The sequence below is a fragment of the Camelus bactrianus genome, chromosome 12, assembly GCF_048773025.1.
Source record: "Camelus bactrianus isolate YW-2024 breed Bactrian camel chromosome 12, ASM4877302v1, whole genome shotgun sequence".
NCBI lineage: Eukaryota > Metazoa > Chordata > Mammalia > Artiodactyla > Camelidae > Camelus > Camelus bactrianus.
The window spans coordinates 17,113,610-17,128,907 of NC_133550.1; the positions used below are offsets into that span (position 1 = coordinate 17,113,610).

At 35.9% G+C, this 15,298-nt stretch overlaps 1 non-coding gene and 1 pseudogene across 1 annotated transcript; both read left to right on the forward strand.

Moving 5' to 3' along the window:
- Positions 1-1,560: 1,560 nt before the first annotated feature.
- LOC141579509 (deoxyuridine 5'-triphosphate nucleotidohydrolase, mitochondrial-like) lies at positions 1,561-9,412 on the forward strand (annotated as a pseudogene).
- Positions 9,413-10,759: 1,347 nt separating this feature from the next.
- LOC123619541 (U6 spliceosomal RNA) lies at positions 10,760-10,866 on the forward strand. The gene has a single exon (XR_006728191.1). It is a non-coding gene; the product is annotated as a U6 spliceosomal RNA (small nuclear RNA).
- Positions 10,867-15,298: the final 4,432 nt, after the last annotated feature.

Below are 15,298 nucleotides of genomic sequence, written 5' to 3' on the forward strand. Positions count from 1 at the left end.
GTTTCTTTCTATTCCTAGTTTGCTGAGAATTTTTTTTTAATAAATGGATGTTGGATTTTGTCAAAAAATTTTTCTGCATGCATCTATTGAAATGATAATATGGGTTTTTTTCCTTTACTCTATTATCATGGTGAATTGGGTTCATTGCCTTTTGAATATGAAAACAACTTTGCATTTCTGGGATAAATTATACTTGGTTTATATTTAAAGCAGAGATTCTTAACCTAGGGCTCTGGAAAGCATAGGGTACTTCACTAATGGTTCTCATGGGTTGATGAACTCCCTAATGTTGTATGCAAAATTCTGTGTGACCATGCTCATGGTAGCTTGTCACCAAAGATAGCTACTAGCCATTTCTCTCATCCCTATAGGTATAAGCTACTTCTCCCATCAAGAGGTGGGGTCTATTCCTCTCTCCTACAAACTCAGTTGGCTTTAAGACTGCTTTAACTAATAGAATGTGACAGAAGAGAAGCTATGCCAAATCCAGGTCAAGCCCTTAAGAATTCTGGCAGTCTGTTTTCACTAAGAGAGGTCATATGGAAAAGAACCAGGGTACCCCATCCAATAGCCAGAACAAAGACCCCCAAAATGGGAATGTGACCATCCTAGGCATTCCCACCTCAGCTGAAATCCCACTTGAATGCAACTATGAGTTAACCAGATGCCACCACATGAAACAGAAAAACTGTCCATAACCCATGTACTCGTAATAAATAATAAATAACTTTTGTTTAAAGTCAGTGAGTTTTGGGGCAGTTTGTTACACAGCAATAGATATCTGAAACAGGACTTATCCACACATCTGGAGAGGAAATACACAATTTTCATCAGATTCTCCAAAACAATTAAAACCACTAGAGGAATGAAACACTGAATATTCTGTAGAAAACACCTCATAATTATTCTTTTTTTCAGTGTTTTTCATAGATATTAGCAGCAATGTGCTTAAGACTATAATCTCTTGCCCTATGTAAGTAGACTATAGCTACTGAATTCGGCAATTAAATGAAAGGTCATATGCTTTAGCAATCTAATGGGACTGACAACCTCAGGTGAAAAATGAGAAAACTTACTGGACCAGCCCTCCTCTACTCTGAAGCAAGTTTAGGTAGTATTTTAAGACAAGGCCCAAACACTTCACAAAAAAATATACATATAAAACAAAAACAAAAACAAAACAAAAAGCTGAGGGAGGGTAATAATAGCTCAGTGGTAGACTGTGTGCTTAGCATGCACAAGGTCCTGGGTTCAGATCCCAGTACCTCCACTTAAAAAAAATTATATATATATATATATATACTTATACATATATATATATACACATATGATCATGAGAAAATATATACATATAAAAATTATACACAGAGGAATGAACAAAAACAAACCCAAAGTCCTATACCATAAAATGTGGTAAAAACACAGATGCATACACGAAACAGCTGGATGTATTTAACTACAATCATAAATAGTGTAGTCATGGTGGGAAGTGAGTGTGATTTGAAACTGAGATATCACCTATCTAGGTAGAGTTTGGATAAAAAAAGTGACTGAGACATAGGGCATGGTTTCCATCTGATGAATGGGATGGGGTAGGGAAGAGAGGTGGAAGGAGAATGACAATACTCTAGACCACTAGTCCAACCCAGTAGCAGACATAATGAATCAGAAGGGTCTAAGATAATACAGCAAAGAGAAGCTAACCCTGGAAAAAAGGAGCTTAAAGAGATCAGGCCCACGTACCCAGAAATAGTTCAAAGGGAATACATCAGAGACCCAGGCAAGGCCTACTAGGCAGACTATCTGGCTCCCATGTTAGGCATTATTTAGGGAAACAACAGCTAAATGCTCCTTCAAGTGTCCAGGATGTTGAAGGCCAAGATATCCAAGGTCTGACCTAGAGGGGGAAGAAAAACCCAGGATTCTGGGTGGCATTCATAGAAATCCTTGCTGCAGCATATCACAGAAGGAAGGATCCAGATGAGTAACTATATACAAGAGAGTAGACCAAATGAATTATATACCAGAACTCATGGGGAAGCCCTTGATGAAGGAAACACAGGAAAACAAGGGGAGAACAAAGGAAGCTGGTCAGTTGGAATGCCATACTAGAAAGACTAGAGCAGGAGTAGTTGAAGAGATGACATGAGGGCCAGGAATATGGGTGCAGCCAAGCTGGGTTCTACCGGTAAAAGATTTCTCATGAGATTTCAGTCATACAATTGGCCAGGGCTGTAGTCCAATCTGAAGACTCAACTGATGGAGGATTCACTTCCAATCTCACACCCATGATTGTTGGCAGAATTTAGTACCTGAACAGCTTGCAGTCAAGGGCCTCAGTTCCTTGCTGCCTGTTAGCTGGAGACCTCCCAAAGTTCCCTGATACAGGAGTCTCTTCAAAGGGCAGCACAACATGGCAATTCATTTCCCTCAGAGCAAGAAAGCAAAAGAGAGGCCCTGAAACAGAAGCCATAGTCTTTTTGCAACCTAGCCTCAGAAACAACATCTCATTACTTGTGCTGTAGTCTATTAGAAGTGAATCACAGTGGGGAGGGTATAGTTCAGTCAGTGGCAGAGTGCTTGCTTTGCATGCACAAGGTCATACATTTGATCCCCAGTACCCCTGTTAAATAAAATCAGTAATAATAATAAATAAGTAAACCTAATTCTGTCCCTCCCAGAAAAAAACAAAAACAAAAACAAACAACAGCAAAAATACAAGTGACTCACTAGGTCCAACCTATAGTCAAGGGGAGAACATTACATAAAGACATGAATACTAGAAGGAGGGGTACAATGGGGGCCATCTTAAAGGCCGTGTATCATATTACTCAGGTCTAAAAACTTTGTCCCTGTATTTAATTACTGCAAATGTCAAATTCCTGGGAGCAAGGATCTCACTGGCCCAGTTTGGGTTAGAATTTCTTCTGTGGGTCCATCAGCCTTGGCTAGACAGAGCAAGATCACGTAATATATTTTATTATTTTTAGACATTTCAAGAGAATAGGAAATTGTTGTAGGCTTTGTTACAAAGATACACTATCAAGCTATTATAAAAACTGTATAAAAACTAAAAAGATTACTTGAGATTTAGTATTGGGAAATCAAGCTAAGGAATATTTTCACTCGTCTCATTAATGATTACCTTATTCTTTAGAACTAAAGGGAGAGAGTGAGCCATCATTTTAACACCAGCAGATACAATTTAATGGGATAGTTTCGACATATCTTGCCTAAGCCAAATTAGAAGATTCTCAGAATTATTAAGGGGATAGTGGAGGGAGAGAATAAAGAAAATAGTAGAGGTAGTAGAAATAAGACCAACAAGAGGATAAGTTTTTAATGAAGAATTAAAACAACTGATGTCTTTGAATCTCAAGGCATCTCAAAGGTAAACAGAAAATCATCTTTGTTGACATTGACACAATATTTACATAAAGGCAAATAAAGTAGGCTCTGAGTATCACTGCTTTTCTTCAGTTGTTTTATTTTTAAAGTTATTCTCTAGGGAATTCTGCTTTCAGTGATGGTGAAGTTTCTTGCAGACCAATCCTGCAGCAAAAAACAACTAGAAAATATGAACAAGCAGTTATACTTTAAAAAAAAAAAAAGCCTTTCAAAAATGAAGACAGACTTTCTGCCCTGCCATGCTCTGCTCTCAAAAGACACAAGTCATCTCCCCCAGCAAAAGGCCCTGGCCTGCGGCGGAAGAGGGCGGCATATGGCCCCACTTTGCCGGGCTCTCAGAGCATGCCACTGCCCGGACCAAGAGATCTGTGTGCGCAGTGGCTATGACCTGTACAGTGCCTATGATTACACAGTACCACCTATGGAGAAAGCCCTTGTGAAAACCAACATTCGGTAGCCCTTCCTTCTGGGTGCTATGGAAGAGTAGTTCCATGTCCAGACTTGGCTGCAAAACACCTCATAGATGTTGGAGCTGGTGTCATAGACTATAGAGGAAATGTTGTTGTTGTACTATTTAATTTTGGCAAAGAAAAGTTTGCAGTGAAAATGGGTGATCGAATTGTACAGTTCATTTGTGAACGGATTTTTCATCCAGAGATAGAGGAAGCTCAGGTTTTAGGTGACACTGAAAGGGGTTCAGGAGGTTTTGGTTCAGGAGGTTTTGGTTCCACTGGAAAGAATTAAAACTTATGCCAAGAACAAAAAATGAGAAAATGTACTTTTTCCTTGAAAATAAAAACTTTGCTTAAAGTGAAAAAATAATGAAGACAAATTAAATACATTTTCAGAAAAATAATTGAGAGAACCTGCAGACTGCATTAAAGGAATACCAAAGAGAGTTCTTCAAGCAAAAGGAAAATAATCCTAAATGCAGGAAGAAATTCAGCAATAAAAAGGGTAAATATGAAGGTAAATCCTAATGAATAATAAGAGTTGACATTTAAGGATATATGAAAATGGCTAAAAATAAAGAATTTCTGGAATAAAAAACTATGATCTCTTGGGAAAACAATTTGCAGATGAATTAAAGGAGAGAATGCTTACCGGAAAATCGAGCAGAAGAGCTATCTCAAAGCAAAGAGCTGAAATACAAACAGAAGTCATGATGAAAAACACAAGACTTAGAGGATAGATCCAGGAGGCCTAATACACAAGTAAGAGAAGTTCCAGGAGAAAAGAAAAAAAAAAAATACTATTGATTGCTAGATACAAAAATATACAAAAATCAACTGCATTTTCATATACCAAAAATAATTAGAAATTTTAACTTTAAAAAGAATATTGTATCAAAAAACTTATAAAGTGCCCAGGGATAAAATTACTCAATATGCAAGATGTATTTTAATAAAACTTTATTGAAAAACACTAAAACACACTTAAATAAATGGAATTATATACTTATTCCCTTTTTTGGGAGAGTCACCTCATAAAATGTCAGTTGTTCTCAAACTGATCTACAGATTCAATACAATTCCAATCAAAATCACAAAAGACTCTATGTGCACGTTCACATGTCATCTAAGCATGCACTTGACAAAGAGAATATATCATAGATGGCACCATATTAGAAGATTTTTTTCAAAAATACAGAATAAAAAAAAGTCCCTGTGGACCATTTTATACAGGAAATAGTGGCAACATGGGACAAAGTGCTTGGCGGTGGGGAGCTACTCTCAACCCTTACCCATACCCTCCTATATTCATTCTGATTCTCTTACCCGAAGCTTTAATTTCTATCAAAAAGCCCACTAGTATCTGCAAAAACAGTCATCAATTTCTTCAGATGTCATCTTTCGATAAAGTACTGGTATTTAAACAGGGAATTTTTAGGACTTAGAGTCAACTTTTTAAAAAATGGCAGGAAAAGAATTTTAAGCCCCATCTTAGGCAAAACAGATGATATTTTGGGTAGCTATTTTAAAAATCTTGAATCACTAAAATCAGAGTACACAGTGATAGACTAATACCCACTCTACCTACCCCAAAGCTAACCTTGCCCCTCACTCTTTATCCCTTGTGGGGTTTTTTCTTAATATAACATCTTCATTGAAATATAATTCACATACCACACAATTCACCCATTTAAAATGTACAATTCAATGGTTTTCAGTATATTCCCAAAGTTGTGCAACCATCACCACGATCAATTTTGGAGCATTTTTATCACCCCCCTCCTCCTAAACCCTCCACCCAAAAGAAGCTCTGTAACCTAGGCAACCCCTAGCTCTAAGCAACCACTAATCCACTTTCTATCTCTATATAGTTTCCTATTCTGGACATTTCACATAAATGGAGTCATGAGAGCCTGTAGGGGTGCCTTCCCATCAGGGGCTCCCTGTGTGATTCCAGCCAGAGTTCGCTTTCCACCTCCCTCCACTCTTCCCTTTCCCTGCTGCTCAGTTCTGCATACATTCGTAAACTCCAAAAGATGACAGACATTCCAAACAGCCCCCAGTGCTTTGCCTGACCTGGCAGGTAAGTTTCCCAAAAGCCAACAGTTCTCTGTGAATAAGAACCCTCCGTCTCTCTCCACCACTTTGGGCAGTGGGGGCTTCAGAGAACAACCCACAGGTCCTCTCCCTTGCCACATTCCACTCCAAACTAACAATCTTTGCCACCACCCCACCAGCACAGCACAGATGAGTGACTTCCTTGCTTCACCCTCCTCCTCCTTTTCTCACCATACGCAAAGAATAAAGCCATGGGGGGGGGAGTGATAATAATAATAATAATAATAATAATAATAATAATAATAACAATAACAATAACAATGATAATAATAATTGGAATCATACAATATGTAGGTGTTTGTAACTGGCTTCTTTATTCCTTTTTAAAAAACTCAAGTAGACATATTTTTTAAATATTTCCTTTTCAGTGATCCAGACTATTACAGAAAACACCAGCAGGCCATGAAATTTTAAAATAAGCGATTTTAAAATTGCTTCATAAAAAAGCAAATTGTATTGTTACTTAATACATAATTCACATACCATACAATTCACTCTTCAGTGCACAATTTTAGTTTTCAGTATATTCACCAGGTTGTGCAACCATTACAATCATCTAAGCCTAGAACATTTTCATAATCTACAAAAAACCCTAAACTCTGTACCTATTAGCAGTCACTCCCCATTAAACTCTCCCCCAGACTATGGCAAATACTAATCTATGTTCTGTATCTATGAATTTGCCTATTCTGAACATTTCATATAAACAGAATATTTTCAAGGTTCATCCATGTTGTAGTGTGTACTTCATTTCTTTTTATTGCCAAGTAATATTCTATTGTATGGAGATACAACATTTTCTTTATCCATTCATCAATTGATGGCCATTTCAATTGTTTCCAATTTTTGGCTATTATAAATAATGCTGTGCAGAATAGAATTCACCAACCCAAAACATGCCAACTTTGGCATAAGGATTATTTTGCACTGAAGGCAATTAAGAAGAAGCAGATATAAAACAAGCTCTCTGCCCTCTCCCTATTTGCCTAAAAGCAGGACATAAATTTGTACAGAAGTTAATCACTGATAACCCTAGACCATTATCAGCTCAGAGATTCACTGAGCACCAGAAGATTCACTACAGCAAATTTTACTAACTAACCTTTATCCTCCATTAGTCCTCATATATTTACCTTCCCACAACTTGCCATCCCTAAAGACTCAGTCTTTTTCTTGTGTTGATACTTCTCTAAATATGTATTCCTTTGCTAAGTGCTATATAAGCCAAAGTTTTAACCAAACCTTTAAGTTACTATCCCTGATTTTCTCCCATGTATATATGACACACATGTTAATAAACTTCAGTTTGTTTCTCTTTTATTAATCTGTTTTTTGTTTCAGAGCCCCAGACAAGAAACTAGAAGGGTAAAAAGAAAAATATTTCTCCTTCTCCTACAGCTGCTGTGAACATTTGTGTATGAGTTTTTGTATGGCCATATGTTTTCATTTCTCTTGGGTATAATCCTAGAAGTGGAATTTCTGGTTTATAGGTGGCTCTATGTTTAATATCTTGTGGAACTGCCCAACTGTTTTCCAAAGTGGTTGTACCATTTACATTCCTACCAGTAGTGTACAAGAATTCCAATTTTTCCACATCCTCACCAAGACTAGTTATTATCTTTGTTTTTGATTGTAGCCATCCCAGTGGGCTTGAAGTGGTATCTCATTGGGGTTTTGATTTATACTTCTCTGATGGCTAATGATGTTGAGCACCTTTTCATGTACTTATTGACCATTTTTTATCTTTGGAGAAAGATATATTCATATTCTTTGCTCATTTTTTAATTGAATTATTTGTCTTATTGAGTTGTAAGAGTTCTTTACATGTTCTAGTTATGAATATCTTATAATCTTTATAATTTGCAAGTATTTTCTCCCACTTGGTAGGAATGAATATAATGGATAACATTACATACATAATATTTTTAATAGAGTCCTTTGAAACACAGTTTTTCATTTTGATGAAGTCCAATTTATCTATTTTTTCTTTTGTTGTCTATGCTTTGGGTGTCATATCTAAGATGACTTTGACCCAAGGTCATTAAAATTTACTTCTATATTTTCTTTTAAGAATTTTATAATTTTATCTATTACATTAGGTCTATGATCCATTTGAGTTCATGCACATATAAATGTTTGTGTATGTGTGAGGAAGGGATTCATTATTATTCTCTTGCATATAGATATCCCGTTGTCCCAGGACTATATGTTGAAAAAACTATTCTTCCCTCATTGAATTATCTTGACACCCTTAACAAAAATCAATTGCCCATAAGTGTGAAAGTCTATTTCTAGACTCTCAATTCTATCCCACTGGTCTATTATATCTATACTTATGCCAGCCCCACACAGTCTTGATTACTGTAGCTTTGTGGAAAGTTCTGAAATCAGGAAGTATGAGTCCTCCAACTTTGTTCTTTTTCAAGACTGTTTTTACTATTCTAGGTCCCTTGAATTTTCATATAAATTTTGGGATCAGTTTGTTAATTTCTGCAGAAAAGCCAGATAGGGATTTTGAGAGGGATTTTGTTGCATCTGTATATCAATTTGGGGAATATTGCCATCTCAACAATAGTAAGTCTTCCAATCCTTAAACATCTTGCCATTTATTTAGATCATCTTTAATTTTCTTCAGCAATGTTTTATAGTTATTCAATTATTTTAACTGCAATGTTATCCATTCTTAGACAAAAGTATTAATTATAACTCAAGTCTCTCAGTTCTTTCTCCAGATTTGGAAGAGAGGTTTATCTGTCCTATGGAAACTCAAAAACGTTTTGATTCTTAGTGGGTCCCCAATTTAAATTTTACTCTTACCCCCATTTCATTTCAGAACCACCAAATCTTTACCTCATGATGGTAGGCTAGGATTATTTTCTGCGTAGTTTTAATTTCCCTAAAGAAACACTATTTTGCTGCACAGCACATTCTCTGTACTCATCAGAGATCCAACATGATTTTTTCCACTGGGATGGCTTTTTACATCTGTGATAAGATGCAGAGATTTTCCCCCTTTGAGTTTATTAAGTAGAAACAGCTATTCTTCAGCTACAATAAAGAACAGCATTAAGACACCTTCTGTAGAATGTGTTAAATGGGGCAAGATACATTTCTAATTTGAGAGAGAGAAAAAGAGAGAATTAACTTTTAAAGAATCATTATTTTTTAAAAAACAGAATCATTATTTAATATTCTGAAACTGAAGTTCTGCCAGATAAGAAATTTAAATATAGCATACTTTTCTTACTAACATATATAGAAACAGAACACCTGTCTGCTTCCCCTACAGAATTTTATTTTGGTTGGTGGAAAATATGCCAATAATTACAATAGCCAAGATGTGGAAACAACCTAAATGTCCACTGATAGATGACTGGATATAGAAGTTGTGGTATATTTATACAATGGAATACTACTCAGCCATAAAAAAGAATAAAATAATGCCATTTGCAGCAACATGGATGGACATGGAGAAGTCATTCTAAGTGAAGTAAACCAGAAAGAGAAAGAAAAATACCATATGATATCACTTATATGTGGAATCTAAAAGAAGACAAATGAACGTATTGACAAAATGGAAACAGACTCACAGACATAGAAAATAAACTTACGGTTACCAGAGGGGAAAGGGAGTGAGAAGGGATAAATTGGGAGTTTGAGATTTGCAGATGCTAACTACCATATGTAGGATAGATAAACAACAAGTTTCTACTATATAGCGTAGGAAACTATATTCAAGATCTTACAGTAACCTATGGTGAAAAAGAGTATGAAAATGAATATATGTATATTTATGTAAGACTGAAGCATTATGCTATACACTAGAAATTGACATAACATTATAAGCTGACTATACTTCAATTAAAAAAATATATATATATATCTGGGGAAAAAATAAAATATGCCAACAATTTTTGTAACTTACATATTTTGTACCTCCCAATTTATATGTTTTAGGAATATTTAACCTAGTATAGTCAGGGAGATATAGACTTCATTAATCTCAAAGAAAAGTCTTTCTTAGATAATTTGTCCCAAAAAACTGTACAGAACTAAACATCGATTCTCTTCCTTCATATATAAAATATAATGTTTAAAATTTTCACTAACAGCATTTTAATCTCAGTTAATATTTCAAAATTACCAGCTTCTCATTCATTTTTACAGCTTGTTCTCCCTTCAAAAATACAAGAGGAGAAAATCAGCATTCTTTACTACTGACTCAACATAATTGCTATTTTTTCTAAGTTACTAAGATTAATACCTATATGCAATTATGCTTGATAATGCAATTGATATTTTTACTGTTTTTTTTAAAAAATTCCTTGTTTTCTCTATTATGCAGAAATGAGTATAATTTGACAGTGCACATGAGAATTAGCTCTTGAACCTGGATTACGCCAGAAGGACAAGTAATTCCTTTCAAAAGATGAAATCATTTTATAGTACTTTTTGTGTGACCAAAGTGTTTATACTATAGGCAAGAAAGTGATCTAAGGGCATTTTAATTAGTTTGGAAGGCAAAAAAATTTTTTTACAAAGTTAATCTAAACTCTAAAAATCTAAAAAGTATTTTGCTATCTGTCCTTTAAATTTTTCATTGGGCAGACTTTCTGTAGAGCCATTATCCTTACTGTTAGAAGTTAGGGAATCTTCTAGACAGTAGTCAAGTGACCCTAAGAGAGTCATTTGAGGTGCTGAGGATTAAGATTGAGAACCTGGTTGCTATCTCAAAACCTAACAAAGGCAGAAGGAAATAGTCTTCACAATAGGCAAAATGTGTGCTCCCTTCAGCAGCACATATACTAAAATTGGAACGATACAGAGAAGACTAGCATGGTCCCTTCGCAAGGATGACACGCAAATTTGTGAAGCGTTCCATATTTTTTAGCACAGGGAACTATATTCAATATCCTGTAGTAACTTAATGGTGAAAAAGAATATGAAAACAAATATATGTATGTTCATGTATGACCGAAACTGTGCTATACACCAGAAATTGACCCAACACTGTAAACTGACTATACTTCAATAAAAAAAAATAAATACTTAATCTATGCAAAATGTAATCTTCCCAAACAAAAGAAAACAATGAAGTACATGAGTGACACTATATCCATTTATTCATCCATTTCATATTTTTTTAATACCAAACATAAATAGCCCTACATAAATAGCCCTATGGTAGGCATTGGGGATACACATTTATACATTCAATTCATAGTCAATACATATTTATTCGTCACCTACTACAGAAGACTCTGGGGCTTAGGCAGTGAACAAAACAGACAAGATCCTCCCCTTTTATAACTTATATTCCAGTAGGGAGATAGAAAATAAGCAAATAAACAAATGTACTAAGAGGTTAAGGGGGGAACGAAGAGATAGAGGATGCTATTTTAGAAAGAAAGGTCAAGGCCTCTTTGAGGTGATAATATTGAAGAAGAAATTTCACAGAAATGAAGGAGTGGATACCCAGGAGAAAAGCAAACTAGGCAAAGGGAACTCTAAGTGGAGAGCCTTGAGGCAAAGCAGCATATTTACTATGTTCAAGGAACAGTAGGAAGGCCAGTGCAGCTGAAGTGGAATGAGTTCAGTTTAAAGTCATCCTAGACTAGTAGTGCCTCCAGGCATCTGGCAGAAGAAAAAGCAAATCCTTATATTAGGCGTCAAAGAATCCCCCACCCCAATCTAATTTCCCAAGGAAAATGAGGTTTGTTAGTTAAAAAACAAAAAAGTTATGCAATATAAGGAAATAAGGCATTACCCAGTATAAGTAAGTCAGCAAAGGCATTAGATATTGGAATTAACAGATCTAGCTTCTTAAAAACTGCACATTACATTTCAAAAAATAAATAAATAAAGACAAGTTTAGAAATATCTGTAAGAAATAGGAAACAATAAAAGATAACCAAGCAGATTAGAAGTAGAATAAAATAGAAATTGCAGAAGTTAAAAATTAAAGTTATTGTGTTGCCAAAGAGTAGGTTCTTGTCTTATCACAGAAAGAAGACGAGACACAGAGGTCATGAAAGCAAAGCGAGGTTTTATTAAGCGATAGTATATACTCTCAGGAGGGAGAGGGGGCAGGCTCAAGTGAGTAGTTGCCCTAAGTTTCTTTGGCAAGCTGATTATATGAGGTATGAAAATCATTGGGCAGAACATTCTTTGGGAGGGAGGAGTTTGGGTCATTATGTCCTGATTTTCATCCCAGCTACACCTTCCCGGGGGTAGGAGGGATTTTTGTCTTTATGTAGTCTTGATCAAAAGTGTCATGGTGTTGGTGCATGATGGGTACTTCTTATCTGCAAGGCTAATTTTCTTATAACGAGGGCATAATGAGCAAAAGGTTACATTCCGACAAGATTTGGCCTTTTCTCACCTTTCTTTGTCTGCCTCTAGCATCCCTGTTGTCACAAGCTGTATGGTTTCCTGTCACCTAGCCTATGCCCCCCTTTCTCTGCTCATATCTAGCTAACTGCCTGCTCTAACAATTCTATTAATTTCCTAGAGCTGCAATAACAAATTACCACAAACACATCTTAATAATAAGCATACAAATAAAAGTGAAGAAATAAAACATTTGAATATCCTGATGAACAAATTTGAACTAATGGATATATAGAGAATATTGTACTCAACAATTGTAGAATATAGGATTTTGGTGTGTTTTTTTGTTTTGTTTTGTTTTTTGTACAAGGACACAAGGAATTATGGCCTTAAATGTGTATACCAGAAAAGAATAAAAGCTAAACATTAAAGAGTAAGTATTTATCTTAAGACACCAGAAAAAGAACAATAAAAGAAATAAAATATTAGAGGAGAGAGAATATAGGTCAGTGGTAGAGTGCATGCCTAGCGTGCAGGAGGTCCTGGGTTCAGTCCCCAGTACCTTCGATCAATCGATCAATCGATCAATCAATCAATCAATATTAAAAGAAAACAATCAGATAACAGCTAAGTTTACGAGACAGAAAACAAACCCACATAAAGAGGACCAGTAAAGCCAACAGTTGGTCCCTTAAACATAATAATACAATTGATAAACCTCTGATAAAACTAATTAAGAAAAAAACAGAATTGGCGCAAATAACCAATATCAAGAAGAAAAGGAGTCATCACCAAAGAAGTCATATGTACTAAAAAAAGTAAACAAGGATATTATGAAGAATTTAATTCCAATAGATTTGTACATACAGATGAACTGAGAAAAAAACTTCAAGAAGAAATAAAAAATCTGAATTATCACCTAACCACTAAATAAACAGATTATAAATTTAAAAAAAAATCTTCCCATAACAACACCACTACCACCATCCAGGCTCAGATTGCTCTACTAGCAAGTTCCACCAAATTTCAAGGAAAAAAATTCCAGTATTATACCAACTCTTCCAAAGAATAGAAAGTGATGGCACATTCCCTTATGAATCTATCAAAATTATATCAAATTTTGAAAGAAAAAATATGAAAAAGGCAAATTACAGACCAATTTCACACATAAACATTGATGTGAAATATTAGCAAACTGAATCTAGTAATATATTCTAAAATATGATACACTGTAGCCTAATTTTGAAAGCGAGCAGGACTCTGTGGGCCCTCCCCAACCCCTGCCTCTTGTTTATAGAAAAGCTTAAGTCTCCCAGACCTCCCTAAGTCATAGAAGAGCAGGCTCAAGCAGTTGATTAAGACAAGCCTGCAGGCATTGGGGGAGGGGAAGACCACCTATCTCAAAGATTAACTGAGATTATTCCTTCATTTCCCTATAAAACTTTCATGGCCAAACAGAATCTTTAGAGATGGTCTCTTTAGGGGATGCTGAGTCCACTAATTCTGATTAAAAGCAACTTCCTTTGTGTTACCAAGATGTTACCCCAGGATCATACCCCTGCCCTTCTCTCAAATAGAAACCAATTACTCTTATCTAAGTCTCAGGAGGCGGCTGCAGAGAAGAAACAAGACTTAGAACCTGCTCAGTCTAAGATGGTGGAGGATTTGACTTCCAGTGGACACTGAGCCTCATTACATGCTCATTGTAATATATTAACATGCTAAATGACACACCTACCATCACCTTGACAGTTGATGGTTGCCATGACAACAACCAGAAAAGCCCATACAGACTGAAAAACTCGAACAAGGACTGATTGGCTCCATCGATCCAGAACAAGGACATGATGGTGGAAGTCTCTCATAAATGTCCACATGGCCTAACCTAAGCCAGAGCTGTCCCTACTGCCCATCTTGGCTGATGACTCCCCACTCAAACACCTCTTCCTCATTGGAGAGCTTTTCTTCCCTTTTCCCTGCTCAAGCCCTTTCCTTCCCTTTCCCCTTCTGAGCAATAAAACAGGTGTTCACTTTGTCCCTCTGCCTCTGCTGTGCGAATTCTTTCACAGCCAGTGGTAAGAACCTACACTTTGGTGGGCTTCCTAATTTAGGGGTCCCTCCATCTGCTAACCGATTTATCATAGCAATTTAAGGTCATCTTAATTTTAGGAAACAAATCAGTAAAACTTGCCACAGAGTAAAAGAGAAAAATCAAAAGAGAATTTCAATAGATGCAGAACAAGCATTTGCTAAACTTCAACATTTATTCATGATAAAAGTTTCACCAAACTAAGGAAATCTTAATCTGATAAAAGATATCTGTAAGAAAAACGACAGCAAACATCACATTTAAAGTTGAAACCACTCCCTTTGAGAGATGGAACAAGAGACAAATGCTCATTAACACCACATTTTTGATCACTCTAAGGAAGGTCCCAGTGAGTAAATCAAGAAAAGCAAATAAAAGGAATAAAGAATGCAAAAGAATAAATGTAAATGCAAATTAAATGGCTGTGGTATAATAAAAAATAAATATTTGGTCTTTGTCTCTTATTTCCTCGAACAGAGCTCTTAAAATCTTCAGACTATCCTGAGTAAGAAGAATGTCTTTGTATGCTAATAAGGTTATGGGGTAGGGAAAGGGGCAGTCTAGCAAAACAAAACTTTTAGATAATAACTGTTCTTCCCCAGCCAAACACTACAGAAAAATCTGTGGCCTCACCCCACCCATGTCAACAAGCTGAGTAGCGAGCCTAGACCTTCACCCTTGCCAGGCTGTAACAAGGTGCATCAAAGTATACGCTTTTCTGAAAACAGTGCTGGGACAACTGCATATCTATATGCAAAGAAATGAAGCTAGACCCTGTATTGTGTCCCCCTACTCCCAAAATTCATGTCTACCCACAACCTCAGAATGTAACCGTATTTAAAAGTAGGGTCTTCGCAGATGTAATTAATTAGAATGAGGTATTGCTGGATTAGAGTAGGTT